Here is an 18,690-nt window from a genome sequence, read left to right on the forward strand (position 1 = left end):
TGTTTAATAGTTGTTGGCCATCTCTGAATTCAAGCAGGGAAGGCAGGAGGAGAGGGGAGGAACACGCTTTGTAAACTGTGAGAGCATTTGGTTTCATCATGTGTTGTGTTTGTTGATAGTGGTGAAAACATCCATCATGCTATGCTCCAGAATTGGGAATGATGCCTTTTGGGAAAGGGAAGAGAACTGGTGTTTGGTCAAAGTTTCTCTACTGCTGCGGTGTACCAGTGCCTGTGCTGGAAGGTGGATTCCGCTGAAACTCGTGGAGAAGTGAGGAGAGAAGATGGAGCAGCACCTACATGTAAGCTGCTGCAGGAATGAGTAAAGGCTGTGATGGTCAAGTGGTGATGAGTTAGGCTAAGCAGTGGGTGTCTGGGTGGATCGTTTTCCTTCCTCAGTGGATGCAGTGACCTCCAGCAGAGCAAGGAGCTTGTGACAGCAGCTCTGGAGACATCTCTGGGGCAGTCTGGGAGAGGGAGTGTCTCGCGGTCCTCAGCAAGAAGTGAATTTCTGGTTAGGTGGGTGGTTTTTTGGATTTCTTTAAGGATGTTGAGAGTGTGATGTAATGGGATGAAACTGAGAATCAGGTACTTTAGGCTGAGTTGCAACATGAGTTAAGCTTGAAGTCTGAATGCATTGATAGCCTGGGTTGGAAGTGGCAGCAAATGCTGCAACAGTATTGTCTTATAGGAGCAGAAGACAGAAATTTCCGTTTTTCTCCTTGGCTTTGAGATCAGGAAGATAAATATTAAATCTAGGTAAGGTCCTGAGTGGATCTGAAAAAGATGAGTGGTATTAATTGTTGAAAAAACACAGTTCTGGGGATGTTGAAACAAAGTTGCACTTGAAATACTGGGGATGTTAAAGAAACAAGAACTGTTCTTAGTTTTGAAATTAACGTACCTTGAAAATTGAAAGAAGGGGAAAAAGCAACAGTTTTGGATATTGTTAACTGTCTGTAGGATGGACAGCTTGAAGAAGCTTTCTGGGGAAACACTGTAGCCCTGCAGGTGATGAATGGTCACCCTAGGCATTCTACAGGGTTTTGTTGTCTGTCTGCTTTCTGAAGGTTTCTTTCACCATGAGATATAATTTTGGAAGTTTGCTGCGGGTTAGGCAGCAGATAGCGTCAACTCAATTTCATTTAAGTTGCAGATGATTCACTTGATTCTGTTGAAAATGACCTTTTCCCTGGCCCAACTGCTCTTCCAGCAATGCCCCAGTTCCCCATCCCATGTGCTGTGCAGTTGTAACTGTTTTACATGGCTGAGCAGTTAGCTGGGTAACCAAATGGTCTGGGTTAAAAACTCCCTTTTGGAGGTGTGGCAATGAACTGTAGCTCAGAGCTGCAGGCATGGAGGATGGCAATTTCTTAATCTGGTCGTGACTTGGGACCCAAGGTTTTATATAGTTACACATGAATGTTCAGCCGTCCAGATGATGTCTCCCCATAAATCACCCCAGCAGCTGAGATGCTTTCCTCGGTCATGTACGTGCTGAAATAGCTGCTTAGTAGCAAAACCTAGAGGTGCGCTGCAGGTGAAGGGGGTCTTTTGACAGCCTTGGCGAGCACAGTTGTGTGCCCCAGAGAGTTGAAGGTTACCTGCCCTCTCTACTGCCCTGGGAACACTGGCTGGGTTCTTGGGGGATTTGGAGAACCTCCACTGAATCTGCTTAGTATGGGGGTGGGTGCTGATGGACCTCTTTGAGGTATCACAGCAAAAGTCCACTTGGTTCATTCATCTCCATAACGGCTGGAGTGTGACAGCACAAGCTGTGCGCTGGGACATCAAGACACCAAGCCTCTCCTGGTGTGTGGGGACACCAGGGGCTGAGGGGAACGTGCCTCTCCAGCTCTTTGCCACAGGCTCGCCTCAACGCCTGCTGTGGAGGGAGGGTGCTGCTGTCAGTCGTCAGCCTGTCTCACTCCAGGCATTCCTGGCACAAGTCTCTTCAAGTCTGCCTCTTTGTGTGCAGTCTGGTAATTCCTCCTCCAAGGAGCTTATTTGTCTTTTCTTTCTCTTGCTGAGGGGCCAGGGCAGCTCCCTGCTCCCCATCCTTCCCTCCTGAGACACAGGATGAAAAATCCCCCTCCTCTTCAACTGTGGACGGGGTCCCTGGCACATGCCTTGGGCTGCCCTGGACAGTCCCTGCCCAGCCAGCCTCCTGTGCCAGCAGGAACACCACATCCAAACACCAGCAGGAGCAAACTGTGCCTTAACACCAAGGGAGAGGAGGAGGAGGAGGAGGGCTGCTTAGGCTCCCCAAGAAGGGATTAAACTGGCCGTGGATCAATTTATGCTGCTTTTAGCAGGAGAAGGTGAAGTGCTGAAGCCAGTTAACGTAGGAGCTGGTGGGAGATGAAAGCTCAAGTGAGTTTTATGGTGGAGGTTGGCAATGGAGCTGGTGAAGGGTCTGGAGCACGAGTCTTATGAGGAGCAGCTGAGGGAACTGGGGCTGTTTGGTCTGGAGAGGAGGAAACTCAGAGGGGAGACCTTATCGCTTTCCACAAGTCCCCGAAAGGAGGCTGTAGGCAGGTGGGGGTAGGTCTGATTTCCTAGATAACAAGCGACAGGAGAAGATGGAACGGCCTCATGTTACACCAGGGGATGTTTAGATTGGGTATTAGGAAAAATTTCTTGACTGAGGTGTTTAAAAAACACGTAGATGCTTAGGGTGCTTGGGGGCATGGTTTAGTGATGGACTTGGCAGTCCTGGGTTAACAGTTGGACTTGATGATCTCAAAGGTCTTTTCCATCCTAAATGATTCCATGATTTATGAAAGGGATGAGCTACCCTAAGAGATCTTTTAATAAATCTCTCCCTGTGGACTTATTTCCATAGTATCCACCCCAGACAGACTACCTCTCCCTGCTTAAACAGTGTTGTGGTTGGGGAGCACCATGGAGGTCTTTTTCCTGAGGACCACATCTGTATGTTCCCTTTCATCCCCCAGCCTGTGAATGTTATCCCTGTGACGTGCTGCTGGTATCGCAAGGCGGGTGGGAGGACCGAGCTGAGGCTGGACTGGACTCTGGTGGGTTGTTTGGTTTGGCCATTGTTCCCAGAGCATCATCTGGTCACAGTGACGTGTAGCTGGGAGAAAGGGTGCAGAGAGGCAAACTGGTTTGCACTCTTAAATAGCTGGTGAGGTGTGGGGAAGATGATGCATTCGTTTCCCATGTGGCACCAAGCATCCATCCCATGCAAAGTTGTTGTGCCCGCAGCTGGCCTGGGACAGCTTCCACGTGTTACCCTTGAGATGGAGAGTGCCCTGCCTCACTCCCCATGTGCTGGGCAAAGGGAGTGGATTATTCTGGTGGAGAAACCATAATTCAAGTGTGTATTTTGACTGAAGGATGTTGCTCTGTGCTACTGTGGGTTCTTTTGTGCCAGAAACAGTCACACAATGTGTGAGAACATCCCTCCTCCCTTTCCTTGAAGGGCAGGTTTCTTTTCAGCTCCCAGCTGCAGGCAGGCTCGGCACACAGATTTATTTGGGGCTGGGGATGTGTGTGTGCATGTGGGGGTTTTGTTGGTTTGGTGTGGGGGTTTTTTTGTGTTTTTTTTTTTTAAGAACAATGTTGTGGCGGCCGACAGCTAATCCTAAATTTGGGATACCTGACATCGTAATGAGAAAACAAACCTTCCCGCACTTAAAATGAGCGACAGGCCAGGTTTGGCCCCAGCAACCTTCAGAACTGGTTTGACCTTGCAACCAGACCTCCTGGGCTGACTGACAGCTTTTTACAGCCGCATTAGAGCTGAGCTGACCTTGTTTATTTGGGGATTCACCTGGGAGACAGCAGACATGTCCAGGGATATTAAGTCTCAAGCTGAAAATGTTTGCTCAGGTATTAGGGAGAGAGTTAATTTAGACTGAATACCTCCTATATGGCACCAGCCACTGCTCTGAGGGACAATGTGCCCCTCAGCCGATGACAGTTGGTTTAGACTCTCTTTAGAAATTAGTCTCCTTCGAGTGGAGCTGTGCAGAGTCCTTCAACTTGCTCTGAATTTCCCTTCACATTTAGTATTTCTGGGGTTTTGGTAAAAAAGAGCCCAGGTGAAGGTGCAAGTTAGTGTCCCTGCAGAGGGTCTTGCTGCTGGCACCAGAAGTGTGTTGGACTGCGTGGATTCACTTCTGATTTATAAAATGTGACACACGTGAGCTGACATCTGTCCCAAGCAGTGGTGTGGCTGGTGTTGCCTTTCCCCAGTACCCACTGAGCCTTTTCCTTCCCACACAGGGACACACGCATCCCCTTCAGCAGCTGCTCAGGAGAGGGCTAGGGACTAGAAGTCCTTCCCCTTCCCTTGTGCAGACCCAGAGTGAGAGGATCAAGCCCCGGAGCTGTCCTCCTGCACCCTGAGGGTGGGCGAAAAGGGGAACCCAGCAGCTGATGTTCACCCTGGCTGCCCCTATCTACACAGCCAGGAGCATCCAAGGGATGCTGCCTGAAGCCTGATCCCCTCTGATGTCACCCAAGGAGCTAAGCCATCTCAGCAGAATAATGTCATCTGCTGTGCGGGTGGTTGTAACCCCTGATTTACAGCAGCACACACATGCTTTGGACAGGTGGTACAGCTGTCCTGCAGTAGCTCTGGGGAGATGATTCTGGATGCAGGGAGATCTTGAGATTTTATTTTTTAAATTCTTTTGTTGGGCTTGCAGATAAATATACACATTGAGGGCTGTTAGGACTTCATGGGTGGTCCTGGCTGCATCCCATCCCCAGGAAGGACCAAGTATTGCTGTTCCCCGGGGTCAGCACCTTCCATGCTGGCCTTCCCCAGGTTTTTCTCAGCTGATTTTTGTGTTGAATCACAACCCATGCTTCCCTTCTCAGATTCCTATGAAAAGCTTCTTTTTCTCCACTGGGACCATAATCACTTTTCAGGAGTGAAGGTTTTACGTGCTGGGGTCCCACATGCGAGTGTCTGGTCTCTGCTGGCTGGGGCTGGGCTCACAGGAGAGAGGCAGAGAGTGGCTTAGGGGAAGCCAGGAGCTGATTCTTGGTGACAATGCAGATGTCCCTGGTGTGACATCCTTCACAGATGCAAGCTCTTCCCTAGTGTTGAAGGAAAGATTTTATTTAGTTAGTTCCTTCCCATTTTCCCTGCTGGTATTCCCTCTTATCACCCCCTTCATCTCCTCTTCTGTTCAGGTTTTGTTGCTGCCCTCCCTTTGCCTTCACATGCATCTGTTTGGAAATGTTGGCATAACTGTTTTCTCTCTGTACTGTTATTCTTCACCTTGGCATTGGATTTTTGGGCCCCAGCCAAGATAAGAAGTTTTAACTGACCAGTGTGGCAGAGACAACCTTGTTAGGATCCTTGCAGAAGCAGGAGAAACTGAAATCTCCAGGGAGGGAAACCTGAAGGCAGCTTTCGCTACAGTTTGTGGAGGCATGGCAAGGGATGCTTTTTTTGACTGTCTTGTACTTCCACAGAAGTTTTGAGACCAGACAGGACAATTTGAAATCCCTCATTATAGGCTTGACTTCACTCAAATATCACATGTTGTGCTTAAGGATGAAGTTAGCTGCTGCTGTGCAAAGGGACAGCCAGCCACTGAGCATCCTGCCTGGGGCGCAGCGCAAGAGCTGTGTCCCTTTCCCCTGCGCAGCTTCTGTCTAGCCCAGGGTCTCGGGTCCCCAGGCAGCCTCCCCTGGGATACCCAAAGACCCTCTCCTGAGGTCCCCAATACCCCCACAGTCACAGGCGCTTCCCAGATGGAGGAGGGAGGAAGGCACAGGTGAAAAGCTCCTGGGGAGGAGGTGGTGGTGGTGCATCCCATAACTGGAGGAACAGCAAGAGGCCCATTGGGTTATGGAAGTGCCCCCAACCCTGAATATTTCTTTCACTTTCTGACCCACCCTGCTTTGCCTTCCTCTGTGACGAGGGCTGGCAGCTCTCTAAAGGCAGTAAGTTCCCAAGGGCAGGAAGAGCCCTTCATACCACTCCAGGAAGGATGTCCGTGCTAACTGATGTTCCTCCATCTGCCTCCTGGGAGCTGGTGGGAAACATAAGCTGAAAGTGCCCTCTGGATGTGTGAATCCTCAGCACAGCATGGGCATTGCTGTCAGTCCCTCCTGAGCTGGTCCACCCTTGGTAATGAGCCCAGCAAAGAGAGGAAGCATTGAAGCAGTTTGGCCTGGAGGGCTGGAAATGCGGCTTGCTGCAGCGTGAAGCCTCCCTGTGCTAGGGGAGGCTGGGATCCTGCTGCTGAGCTATTTATTTAAGAAAAAAAATATTATCATTTCAGGCGTTGGCAGCATGGGGTGTATCAGCCATTGTATCAAAGATGTGGTTTTAATGCACTTTCCTCTGCTTAAATGCTATTTGCCTTCTCCTTCAGGCAATTGAATTTAAGAAAACTCTGGTTGCCCAGGTTTTGTTGAGCAAATTGGCCCCTCCACACACAATTCCCAGGAGGAGCCAGCTCTGCAGAAACTCTGGGAGCTGTCACTTCAGTGCATGGCTGGGATGGGCTGAACGGATTACCCAGCTCTGCATCGTCTGCTCTTTTATCTGTCTCAAAGCAATGGGAAGCCAGGAATAACCCCCCAGGGTTCCTCTGAGCCCAGCGGTTTCTGGAGCCCGGGGTCAGATGACTGTTATTGTAGCTAAAGGTGTTTAACCCCAATTGATTTTGACAAGCCTTATTAGCAGATCCCCCAATTACTTATCGGGTTTTGAGAGGAACGTTGTCGATTTAAGGCTGGATGCTCTAAACCAAGAGCTACTGACAGGACGCAACAGGTACCAAAGCTGCTTTTGCAGGAGTCGATGGAAAAACTCGCCATCAATCTTCAGGGCCAAATTCTGACCCTTCCCCAGGGCCTGGCAGCTCTTCAGGGTGTCAGAGCCAGCTATGGAGAGCAACGGGCTGGGGTGAGATGTATGAACCCCCCTACCTGGCCAAGCACCGAGCATCCTCGGAGCAGCCCTGGGTTGAATGTAAACCCCAGGTGACTTGTTTGGAGTGCAGCTGCCTGCATCCTGACACTGGTGAACAGTGCAGAAGCTGTGGGACCTGGTGCAAAGTATATGAGAGCCCCTGGAAAAGCCCAGAACAGGCTGAGGGTTGTTCCTGCTCCCCCTCATAACTGATCTGTCCTCCACCAGCTGGGACCCAGTTGGGGAAGGGAGCCAAGGGTGGCTGGTACCAGTGGCTGCTGGCGGTGGCTGCAGGGGAGAAGGGAGATTGCTCTGCATCTTTGCATGCTCAAAACCAATATTTATCCCTTGGGGCTGAATTCAGAGCCCCAAAGCCCTGCAGGCTGGAGCTGCTGTTGGGCAGGCAGAGTAACTGCATGGAGTCTTATGTCTACAAGAAATATTGAGCGATGAGCTCCCTGAGGCTCATATCCCAAAGACTGTTGGGATCATTTGGACATGAATGGGAGTTGTGTGCCTAATTAATCCCAGAGGTCCTGGGCTTAACAGCATGGCTGATATTTTTTTTTTAGTATTATTATTATTTTATATTTAAAATGCAGTGACTGGGAAATGAAAGCATCATCCAAGGAAGGAAATCATTGCATTAATATACTCTTTTAATGAAGTGCTGTGCAGGTTACATGTAGGTGTTTGTAGGTGGCTGGCAGCAGCCTGCTCGTTACCCATTCTGGGGCAGAGCAATGTGGCTGTTACGTTGTGCAAATACAGTTTAGCCTGAAAATTGCTTTCGGGCAGCAAAATAAACAGCCTTTTGGAAGTCCTGCAAGTTTCACACTTGCTTTTGCGTCTTGGTTGCTTAGGGAGAGGGGAGTCACCCGCTTGGGGAAAACAAACAGACAGCATCGCCTGCTTGGCTGGGGGCTCACATGGGTTTTACTCAAGCAACTGGAGCTGCTGTGAGACTGTGCCGAGTCCTCTGGGAGGTTTTGTAACAAACACCTTGTAAAATGTAAATATTTGAATAGCAACGTTCCATGAGGAACAACTGCTTGTGTTTTTTGTTGGTTGTTTGAAACTTAAGGATGAACTTAAGGATTTGTCAGAGACAAAAGCATGGAATACACTGTTTACAACCAGTACGCTCATCCCTGGGTTAGTGGACAGGTTTTGGAAACATTTATTTATAAGAGACCCTAGTTAATCAGCAGTCTATTTATTGTTTCTTAATCATGTCAGCAATCCATAACTGTGTCTTGTCTTCTATTGTGGGCACAATTGCATTAAGTATGCTCATTCCCTGTGTACTACCTCTGAAATTAATTTTCACTTTGAAAACTGCTCATATTTTTCCAAATAAAGGATCATATTTAAGTGGAAAATATTTCCTTCAGATGATTGTTTTTAAAAGAACCAGTTCCTTGCCTTGTTTTGGGTTATTAAAGTGAGGTTTTTTTCTGGTTTATTGCAGGCGTTTTTAGCTCAGCTTCCAGAAAGTTGGGCAATGGAGGAGGCTGCTGTAGGTGTCAGAAAGCTCTTGGGGGTGACTTCAGTGATCAACGTCCTTGGTCAAGTCACTGGACGCCTAATGGTAAGGAGGACCTTTATGCTGATTTTTTCGGGGTTATTAGATGTATGACAACATGTCTCTAGTGTCTCTGCCTGCCTGTGGGGTGTGAATAAAGGCTGAAGGAGCTGTGTTGGTCCCAGCCCCACCAGTCTGCTCTGTGCTCTGGTGGGCTCCAAGCCTGACTGAGGGAACTGGATGGTTTCACCTCCATACTGGAGCTCGTTGACCTCCAGCACAGGAGATCTCATGCCCTGATCCACTTGGCTCGCATCACGCTTTTCACCCAGAGGTCCCAAACCGCTGAGGTGCTTGCATCCCTCCACAGGCGCAGAAGTCACTCCTCCTTCTCCAGGCACTTGGCTGACCTCAGGACTCTTGATTTACAGCCATGCAAGTGCAAGGAGAACGAGGCTTTGCCTACAGCCGCTGCCAAACAGGCAACAGAGAGCCGAGGCAGCGGTGCGGCCAGGGAGCTCTTTACGGGGTGCCCAGGAACAATTCCCTTTGACTTCTCGGGGGGCTCAGCGCCAGCCATTAAAGTGACCTGCAAAGCTTGTGTCTGAAGTGTTATCTCTTCTCCCACCAACTGCAATATTCGAGGGAATGCTGGTATTGATGAAAAAGCTCCTGGCGATGGCTGGGGCAGAAACAAATTACTTTCCCACTAGGGAAAGGTCATCTGTGAAATTTCACGGACAGTCCCTCCATTCGCCAAACACTCCCTTCCCCTGGCGCTTTTTTTTTTTAATTTTATTATTATTATTTTTTTGTGTGTGTAATTGCGTGTCAGACCAAGTGCACTCAGAATGTGAGCAGGGTCTGATACAAGGAGGGTGAAATGAGATAATCCATGTTTTCATCATCCATAGGCCTCTCTTTTCACGGGCCGTGGGCCGTACTTTATTAGGCTGAGCAGCTCTGGGCCTGCAAGAAAGAGGAGCCCTTTCTCATCCCGATGAGAATAGTGCAGTGAATGGATTCCAAGTGTTTACTCAGCATTTGTCTCGTGGTTTATCAAAGGAATGAGGAGGAGGTGCCGACAGACCTTTTGTCCCGCTGATGTGTTATGACAATGTTCCATGAATATGCAGAATGGCAGAAGGGATTAGAGCCAGTACAATTCCCCTCAGGCGCTTTTTTCTTTTTTTTTTCCTTTTTTTTTCTTTTCTCTTCTTTTTTTTTTTTTTTTTGCCTGGGATGTTCAGGGGTTTAAGAGTGACCCGCTCGCAGTCAGGGCACTAAACATCAGATTTTCCTGCAGATAGGGGTGTAAAAATCCCACACTTGTCCAAAGCTGTTAACATCTGACTTGAAGGTTGGGCTGTCTTAGTCACTAGCTGCTCTTTATGAAATTTCGGCTGGCAGGAACTGCCTGGCTGAAAGCTTTGTGTTTTGGGAGACGTGGAGATATTTGGGCATAATTAAAATTTGAGTCAATCAGTGACACGTGAAGCCCAGGCCAGTGGTGATGTGACCGCTTGTGCTCTGGTCTGGCACTGTTGGTGTAGGCTGGCAGTGGTACCTCGCCGTGGTTTTTTTCTGTTGCTTCCCAGACTCTTGGTCCAGAAGTTCAGGTGTGATTCAGTAAATGGTGCTGACACGGGGCACGGATGTTCTTCATGCTCCCTGTACCATTTCGGATGGGCAGGTTAATGAGTTAACCCTTGCAACACACCTCTGAGGCAGACGATGAACGCTTTTCAATATGAGGAGGCTGCAGTAGGATAGTGAAAGCAGACCCATCGCTCAACACCACCAGAGCGCCAGGCGTAAATTCAACCTTTCCCTTTCTATTTCTGGTGCTTTGTCTCCAAGTAACTCTGCTGAGCAATGGTCAGCAACTATCAACCTATTATCAAGGCTGGTAACACATTTCTTCTATGTAGTTGAGCAAAGATGTCCCACCTGAGAAATTAACCTCCACCACTTTCCTACATCCCAAGGATCTTTTCCATCCTGTTCCCCAAATGGTCTGTGGGGGAGCTCCCCAGATACATATGGGGAGTGATGACTTTGTGTCCTGGTTGGGTCTTACCCTGGGAAGAAGGGTGTTGGATGTGCTCAGCACCAGTCTGAGTCTGATCCTGTCTAAGTCAATAGATCAAAGCACTGCTGAGAGCTGTCAAATCCACCTGAAATCTCCTCCACCCCAACCAGAAAGATGAAACTAGCCTGTTCCACCCTCATCATGTACAGGTAAACTGTCCAGAGCCTTTTCCTAGATTTGTGCGCTGATACTCTGGAGGTAGCCAAGGACACCAGGTTGCACAGGACTGCTCTGCTCCTGCTCCCATAGCATACATGGTGTGCAGGGCTCTGGTCTGAATCCCGTGTAGAGCATTCCATGGCAGACTGAGCTTGGTGCTACTATTGCCACCCTAGAATGGGTAGAAATGGAGGAGTTTCTTCATAAGCATCAGCCTGAACATGGCCTGTGAGCCCCTCTGGGGCACTGAGTCTCTGCAGAACAAGACACTTGCTGAGTACGGAGTTGTAAAGTTTATAATCTGAGGGTGTGTAGGGGAAATAGTGAAGAAAGAGGCAGAGCCTCCTTGCAAGTCCTGGCACTGGCTATGCGGAGGTACCACCTGCTATTGTGGCATGTTTATTCTGCTTGCCCAAGTCCTTCTCTAGCCACCCAGGAACACAAGCAATAATTAGGTTAATGAATTTTGATACGGTTATCCCAAGCCCAGCTCTTGGCTGGTGGCCCCATGAAAGCAGCTGGCAATGGCTCCTGCTGACTGAGGACGCATGCTGTGATTTGCTCCCTTGGGGAGGTTCTCAGTCAGTCTTGGCTTTTGTGGAGAAGTGACTTCCTATCTCCAGAGGCCAAGTACTGTTGCTCAACCAGTGCTGACATACCTTCTGTGGGGTCTGCTCAGCACTGGGATATGTTCCTGGCAGCTGGTGATGGGGGACCTGAAGCACCTCAGGCTTGGCACTTAGGCCAGCCAAATTCTTGAGACAGGCTTAAAAAGAAAAAGATCACTTTTCCCTTTCTGCCTGCTTTCACCACCACTAGCAACACTAGATCTTTCTTTGCCCTCTGGGGCTGAGCAAGAAGGATCACGGTTTTCACATTTTCCTTTGCAATTGGGATTCCTCAGCTGTGGTGTCAGGAGAAAAAAAAAAAACCAACCAACAACAACTCAGAACCCAACCCCAAACAACCCAACAATTAAATGTGAATAAATCCTTCCCACTCTGAGAAAACACAAGGGTTGGCAGCCCTGGGAAGGGGACCAGCCTCCATTCCACAGGACACTTGCAGCACAGACACCTGACTGCTGAAAAGACCTTCCATCCTTCTTTGCTCATCTTTTATCCTCTGGGATTTTGTTGATTGCTGGAGGCTGTGTCTGGCCCCCTTTTCCTCAAGGGGAGACTAAGCGGTAGAAGAACAAGCCCATGGGAGCTGCCAGCCTCTGAATTTTGTGGCCCTACAAAGCAAAGCCACTAGGACCTGTTTGCAACCAGCTAATTGTGTGGTGGAAGCTGCTGAGCTCTCCAGTGGGTGCTGGCATGCTGCTGGTTGCTCCTCTTAACCCCTTCAGCCCTGAGGTTAAGTGTGTATCTCAAATATCTCAGTGTCAATGCACTGTTCATGAGGCTTCCATTCTGCCTGAATGTGTTTGTGCATCTTAGGACTGCTTTTTGTTGCTGTTGATATATTTAAAAAAAAACAAACAAACTTCATGGCAGGATGCAAACACCCAGCTCTCATTTGTTTGGATTGGAGCTAGGTTCCTAAATTGCTCTTACAATCGTCTCCCGGACTCTGTATGCTGGAAAAACAATGACCAGATCCTGAATTTTTTTCTTTTTTGACCCTCTCCCAGGCTTGCTTCAGGTTTCCTGTGTGTCTCCTTCTGCCTCAGTTACCCTCCCTGTGTGGTGGAGACAAGTTGCCCGTTTTTGATCTTTTAAGTCTTTGAAGATATACCGTGCCTACTGAGACAGACAAGGCAGGAAAAATTGTGCAAAGTTTGTGCGCTCCAAGTTTGGTGGAAAAAAAAAAAAGAGTAATATTCAATCATCTGAGCATCTTCCAAAGGAGTGTGTGTAGTGCAGCAAACTGGCTAAGAAAGGGGAAGGGAGCAGCTGATGCTCAGTTTTTTTGTCTTCTGACTTCTGGACCTGCAGAAATCTGCATCAGGCGTGCCCCTGTTACCTCCTGAGGACCTTCAACTGTTGTTTCCTAGTTGATGATTTCATGCCATTTTGAAATTTTCTTCCCATAGCACTATGGGACACCACCTCCCTCCCAGCCTGGCTCCCATTGCAAAGCTCTGCTGGAGTGTTTCATTCAACACTTCTTCTGCAAGAGTAAAGCATCCTCTTGCTCATCCCTGGGAGAAAAATCCCTCCCTTTCCCTGGCATCTCAGGTCTCAGCAGGCCTGCCATGCTTCACACACAGCCTCCTCGCCACTGACACCAGCCTTCTCAAGCCCATCAGATGGAGCAGGTGGAGCGAAAGGTGAGACAAATACTGAAGTTCTGGCTGCAGTGGGAAAAGAAGGATCTTATGCTCTTTTACCACAGGTTTTTCAGTCAGGAAACTCCACCATAGAGTCTGTTATTCACCCATTGCTATTCAAAAGCTAAATTATGGAGGTTCAGAGGAAACTTAACCTGTAGGGTTAAGCCATCAGCCCCATCCTAGAGTCATGCTAAGAATGTATTTCATGCAAATAAAACCTAAATGGATACAATATATGCAGTGTAATTCAAACAACATGGTGTAGGTGAGGAAAAGCTTCCGAAGATGCTAGTTGGATGCATCTGCAAAGTCAACATGAGTAAAATTCTTGGTTCCATCAGAATATTTGGACTGTGGTCTTGCTTATGCCACTGGCTTGCTGCTTTACTCCAGATGAGTCAGTCCTTTATGCTCGACTTGCTATCCCCAGTGCCCCCAATGGGAAAAATAATTTCTGTCCTTTCCCCAGGGACATACTGTATGGGATGTTGTTAAAGAGGGGTGTTTGAGGTCGACATCACGTGGTCTCTGATCTGCGCTCATGGGCCCTCCTTGAGGCTGAGATGTGGTGCAGCCCGAGCTTCTTCCATGCTCAGCTGGTAAGGAAGGTCAACGTCCTGTTTTGCACCTACCCTGCTGGGTAACCAGGATCCAAGCCAGGTTTCAAGTCTATATCCATCTCATTGTTTATACTTAAGGTGGCACTGCCAGATGGGATTGGCCTTATTGCCAACCTTCTAGATGAACCCCGAGACCTCTTCAACCTGTGATGTTATCAAAAGCTGCGGTTCCTCTCAAGCAATGTATTAACACTTCTGGTCCAGGCTGCAAAGTGGCTCTGAGCTGGCAACATGAACAGAGAAGCAGCAGGACGCAGAGTGGAAGGGCTTTGGACCTCTCTCAAGTCCAGCTCTGTGTGGACCAGCAAGGGTTCCTGCCACGAGATGGACAAATCTGTGACCTGTGTCATAGTGCCTGGGGTGAGGACTGTGAGCAAGGAAAGTGAGTTGCAGGAAGCCCTGGGAGCTGCAGGCAGAAAGACAAAAAGCCAACAGAAAGAGGTGTAAGAGGGGCTTGGAGCCCCAGCAGAGAGGCCACGGTCCCCATGGCTTACACTGCTTGGAGGGGCTGAGGAGGTGCAAGTGCTGCTTTTGGGGGAACCGGCCCCCCTAGGTCATAGAGCTGGCCCAAATATGCTGCTGACTGGTATTAACTGTTTCTCATCCAAACAGAAGAAATTCACTGAAGTCCACATCTTGACTAGCCAGGCTGTAGCTGGGGTACCACTGCAGAAAGAGAAGTGGTGTGGTGTGGTCCTCCAGAGCAAGTGGTGATGGATGAACCACAAACACACTCCCCAGGCACTCAGCTCTGAGAGAAACTGCCCAGGACCTGGATATGCTGGTGCCGGCTGCCTACCTGCATCCCACACAGCTGTGATGTGGAGATTCCCATCTCAGCTGGAGGACCCCAGTGTCCACAGGACTTCAGAAGCAGAAGATGGAAATGAATCAACCGGATCTCTGTGGACCCCAAAATAATAAAATGTCTGAGTTGATTCTCCCAGCCCCAAGTAGCACCAGGCAGGGATGGTTTTGGCTAGGAGGAATGTGAGACAAACATTGTGATTCATACTTGTCCAGTCTGATATGTCTGAATCATCTCTCTCTCTCCTTCTCACGAGGAGATGATGTGATGAACGCTGCCCTGTCATGACTGGAGACCCTTTTCCTGCACCACATGCGCTTTGAAATCATTGCATGAAATTTTAGTTATTGGTCATTTGTGGGGTGGTCTCAAAGGCGGATGAAGTCTTTGTGACCTTAGCCAAGTTGTGTCCCCTCCAGATGGCCAGCTTCTCCACCGACACAGGCACGTGGTGAAATGTCCCCATTTGGGGCAGAAGGGCTGGGCAGTGGCCAGGCCACCCCTTCTATGTCTGGGGAACATGAAGGTAGTTGTCTTGCTCCTGGGCTTGTCTCTTCTGTACAGGCTTTAGAATGCCCAGGAGAGGTGTTGTGCCTGACTGCCAGCCCCTGCCCCCCCCCCCCCCCCATTGGTGCTGTGGGCCTTGGAGACCCCTCTCCAGGCTACTAAGTGAGTATGTGGGCTGGGTGGGAGGATCTCTGCTCTTCTTCCTCCAAGGTCACCATCATCATCTTGCGGCTTCACCTTGGCACCCTGGCTGGGATACTCTCTACACTCCCATGCCTGCTCCATCCCCACCATCTCAGGACACTCTGTGTCCTACCCAGCCTTCATCCACCTGGTCCTACCAGTTCATGGAGTGCCCTGTACCTTCTGTTGAGGTTGGTGCTCCCCCTGAACTATCAGGAGGGGATTGCCAGAGGTGACTAGGGTGGCTGGGGGGATTAAAGAGCCTTTGTTTCAAAAGCATTTTAAGTGGTGAGAAAAAAAACAACAACCTGCCAGCCCAGCTGCAGGCAGATCAGGCTGGAGGTACAGGATGGAGGGAAATTTTCCATGACAGAGGTGTGCTCCTGGCCTAAGGGGAGGGAAAAGGCTATTATGGTTGGAGTGAATGAAATCACTGCTGGCAGGAGCACTAAACAGGAAAAAAAGAGAGCTGGTAGTGAGCTTGCATGGTGGGATTTTTAACTGTCTGCCTAGGCTTGCAGCTAGCTGGTCTGGTAGTTGTAAGACAGTGGCAAATGGACAAGGAAAAGGGAAAATTTTGCAGTGAAGTCCTTGCCTGGGAGTGCTGGTGCACAGCACCCTGGGGCACTTGAGCTTCAGTTCCTTGATTTCATTGAAAAATGTAAGCCTTGGCAGGTTTGGGGGACTAGCTGGAGCTGTGGTGTAGACGGGGTCTGTGCAGCAGAAATGCCTCTCGCGTGGCAGCCAGCGAGTACCGGGGCAGAGGCAGGGCTTCCCGGCGTGGCGAGGGCTTGGGGTAACGTGTGGGGTCAGGGAGAGGGAAATAGTGTGGGAGTGCACTCCTGCTGCCGTGCCTGTGTGCAGGCTAAGTTTTCCTGCCTGTTCCGTTCTTGTGATCCTCAGATGGATTTGTAGAGGGTTTTGGCTGGCCCTATTGCCCAGGTTCTGCCATGGACCCAGCTGCCTGTTTCTATGATGAAAGCATCAAAATTTCTGGTGAGGGGCCGTGACCGAGCCTTATTGAATGACCTTGTAGGGCACTGAGCTTTAACCACCTGCCTCGCGTCTTCTGGACAAAACCTGGGAAACCTGGTCAGTGTGCATCAGTGTTTTGGTGGGAAGGGACAATTTTTAAGGAGATTTGGAGGTAGTTGAAAAGCAGGAGATGGAGGTTTCTTGTGAAGATCTGCTCTTACAGGGATTGTCCTCAGTTATTATGTGTGATGGTTTCTTCCACTGCCTCTGAGTGGGTGCTGCATAGCCTGAATCCTTCCAGGATGGTCAGAGGACAGTCAAGGCTGTGCCCTGATCAGGGCAGCATCACCAAGACGGGGTTTGTTTTTTTTCTGACCTGTGCTGTGGTTATATTACAATGATTGTAACCGCCCCTTTGAGTTTCTAGAGTACTTCATATTGTTTTATAAAAACAAATATTGAACTGTTTATTAACCCTGTGCACGACACGCTTTGCTGCTCTTGGTGTGTTGAAGCCACCAACGAGGCAGGACATCTGAGCTACCAGGCAGAGGAACCAGCCTGACCCTTGTGCTTGGCCTTTTCTTAGGCTGGGGTTTTGGCCACAAGGTACAGACCTGAGGCAGGAATTCTGGTGTTTTTTTTGTTCCAGGGAAAGGGGAAAATAAGTATTTATTCACCCCAAATATTGAGGTTAGTCTTGCAAAAAAAAAAAACCCAAAACAAAACAAAAAAAACAACCAAAAAAAAACCCAACACCGAAGTTTTTAAGAGCCAAGCCTCTGAAACTCCAAACTGAATTTTGCCCCTTAATCGTGGTTTTCAATAGCTCAAGTCCCTTAGAATATTTTTCAAGTTTCAACAAGTAGATGCTTCTGTTAAGAATATTACTTTTGGTAAACAGACAACAATATTTTTTTTCTGCCATCCCCTTTATTTCCATAGGAATAAAAGAAAAGGTCATGATTTTTATATCAAAATTATTTTGGGGCAGAAAATCTGGACTGGTTGTGGTGGGAAAGACCACCTTCCCCACAAAGGTGAAGAATAGTTTGCAAGTTTCTTTCTTTAGGAATTTTTCCCTGATGCTCCCCAGTCTGGTAAATGCTTTACCTATACTTTTTGTGAAGAAATTATTTTGCCTGGACCTTGCTGCACGATTACCTACAGATACATTAGTGATTTAAAGAGTTAGTTCTCAGGAAGAATTAATTTGCTTTGGTTATCCACCTCTTGCATCTTGAAGAAATGGAATAGCTCAGGAAGGGTGTTTAACCGTGGCTCCTTTGACGCCAGGCTGTCACTGCCTGGTGTCCTGGGCTGTTTTTTTGCACGGCTGCTGATCTCGCAGCCAAGTGGTGTGGTGCCCTGACTCCTGCATGTGTGCTAGTTGTGGTTACAAGCCACAAAGTCAACCCTCCATGTCTCCTGTTTTGCTCTCGTTGCTGTTCTACACCATGTCCTCTGTAAGGTGGCAACCCATGAGGGAAATCTCCCAGGAGGAAAGGATTTCCCCCCACCCCGTCCACACCGTAGTCACCTCACCCCAATGTACCAAGCTCCTATGTGAGCAACACGGGTCACCTTCTGGTGGTGAAGCCTTGCCATCACACAGAGTAGCTGTGGTGGGAGGATCTCTCAAGCTTCTTCTGAGGGTCTCCATCTGGGAGTGTAGAGCCTGGATGGATTCAGGCAGGGATGTGCTGAAAGTGGGAATAGACCTGACGGGTGTTATTTCAAGGCAGCCATACTCATGCAGCTTTCGGCCAAGGAAGTCCCTGAATGTTTGGTTATTAGTAAGCGATGGGGTATTTCAGGGCCATGCTAAGAGCACCATCAGCAGGTGATATGTCACTGAAGCATCACCCAGAGGCCAATGGTGGATTTGAGGCGGGAGGATGCTTTGGACTGCTCACTGCCACAGCCCTTGGGACAGGAATCTTCGCTCCCAGGGCTCCTGTCCCCTCTTCCTTGCAGAGGAAGGGGTGGCTGAGAGACAGATGGCTCTGCTTCACAACTAAGGGGAGGGCTCTGCAAACAGGGATGCTCCAAACGCAACTCAGCCCAGTGCAGCTATCCAGGCTACAGTTTCATTCAAGATAGGGCAAAACCACTGGTGTCTCAGCACAGCCACATTAAGGAATGTGAACATCCCACCCGGTTACCCCCATACTGCATGCAGTTTAGTAGAGGATTGCTTTGTTTTGGCACAAGCAAACACATGTTTTTCTGTAACCATGTGGGTTAAAGAGCAGCTTGGAAACGTGGCGTGGGTACCACTGATGCAATATCTCCCTGAGTGCATGGGGTGCTGGGAACAGCAGCTCTCTGAGGGTGCACAGCCCTGCCCCTCTGCAGTGAAGCAATTTCACCCATGCTGCAAAGTGATCTGCGTGTGAGACACTTCTAAAGGAGGCTGCAGCTCTAGCGCAAAATCGTTCAGGGGCTGGAGGTAAAAGAGCAGTTGAAAAAGCTCTGGGAGCTAGGATGAACTGATGCCGAAGGCAGCAGATGCTGGCAAAACTTACGCATACTTAGTAAATGTGATTTATTCCCTCATCATCACCCCATTTTAAAGAGAGATCCAGATTGCATTTGTTTGGTAGCTGTCTTTATTACCATCTTCCACCTTTTTATAAA

Source organism: Falco cherrug, chromosome 12, assembly GCF_023634085.1.
Source record: "Falco cherrug isolate bFalChe1 chromosome 12, bFalChe1.pri, whole genome shotgun sequence".
NCBI lineage: Eukaryota > Metazoa > Chordata > Aves > Falconiformes > Falconidae > Falco > Falco cherrug.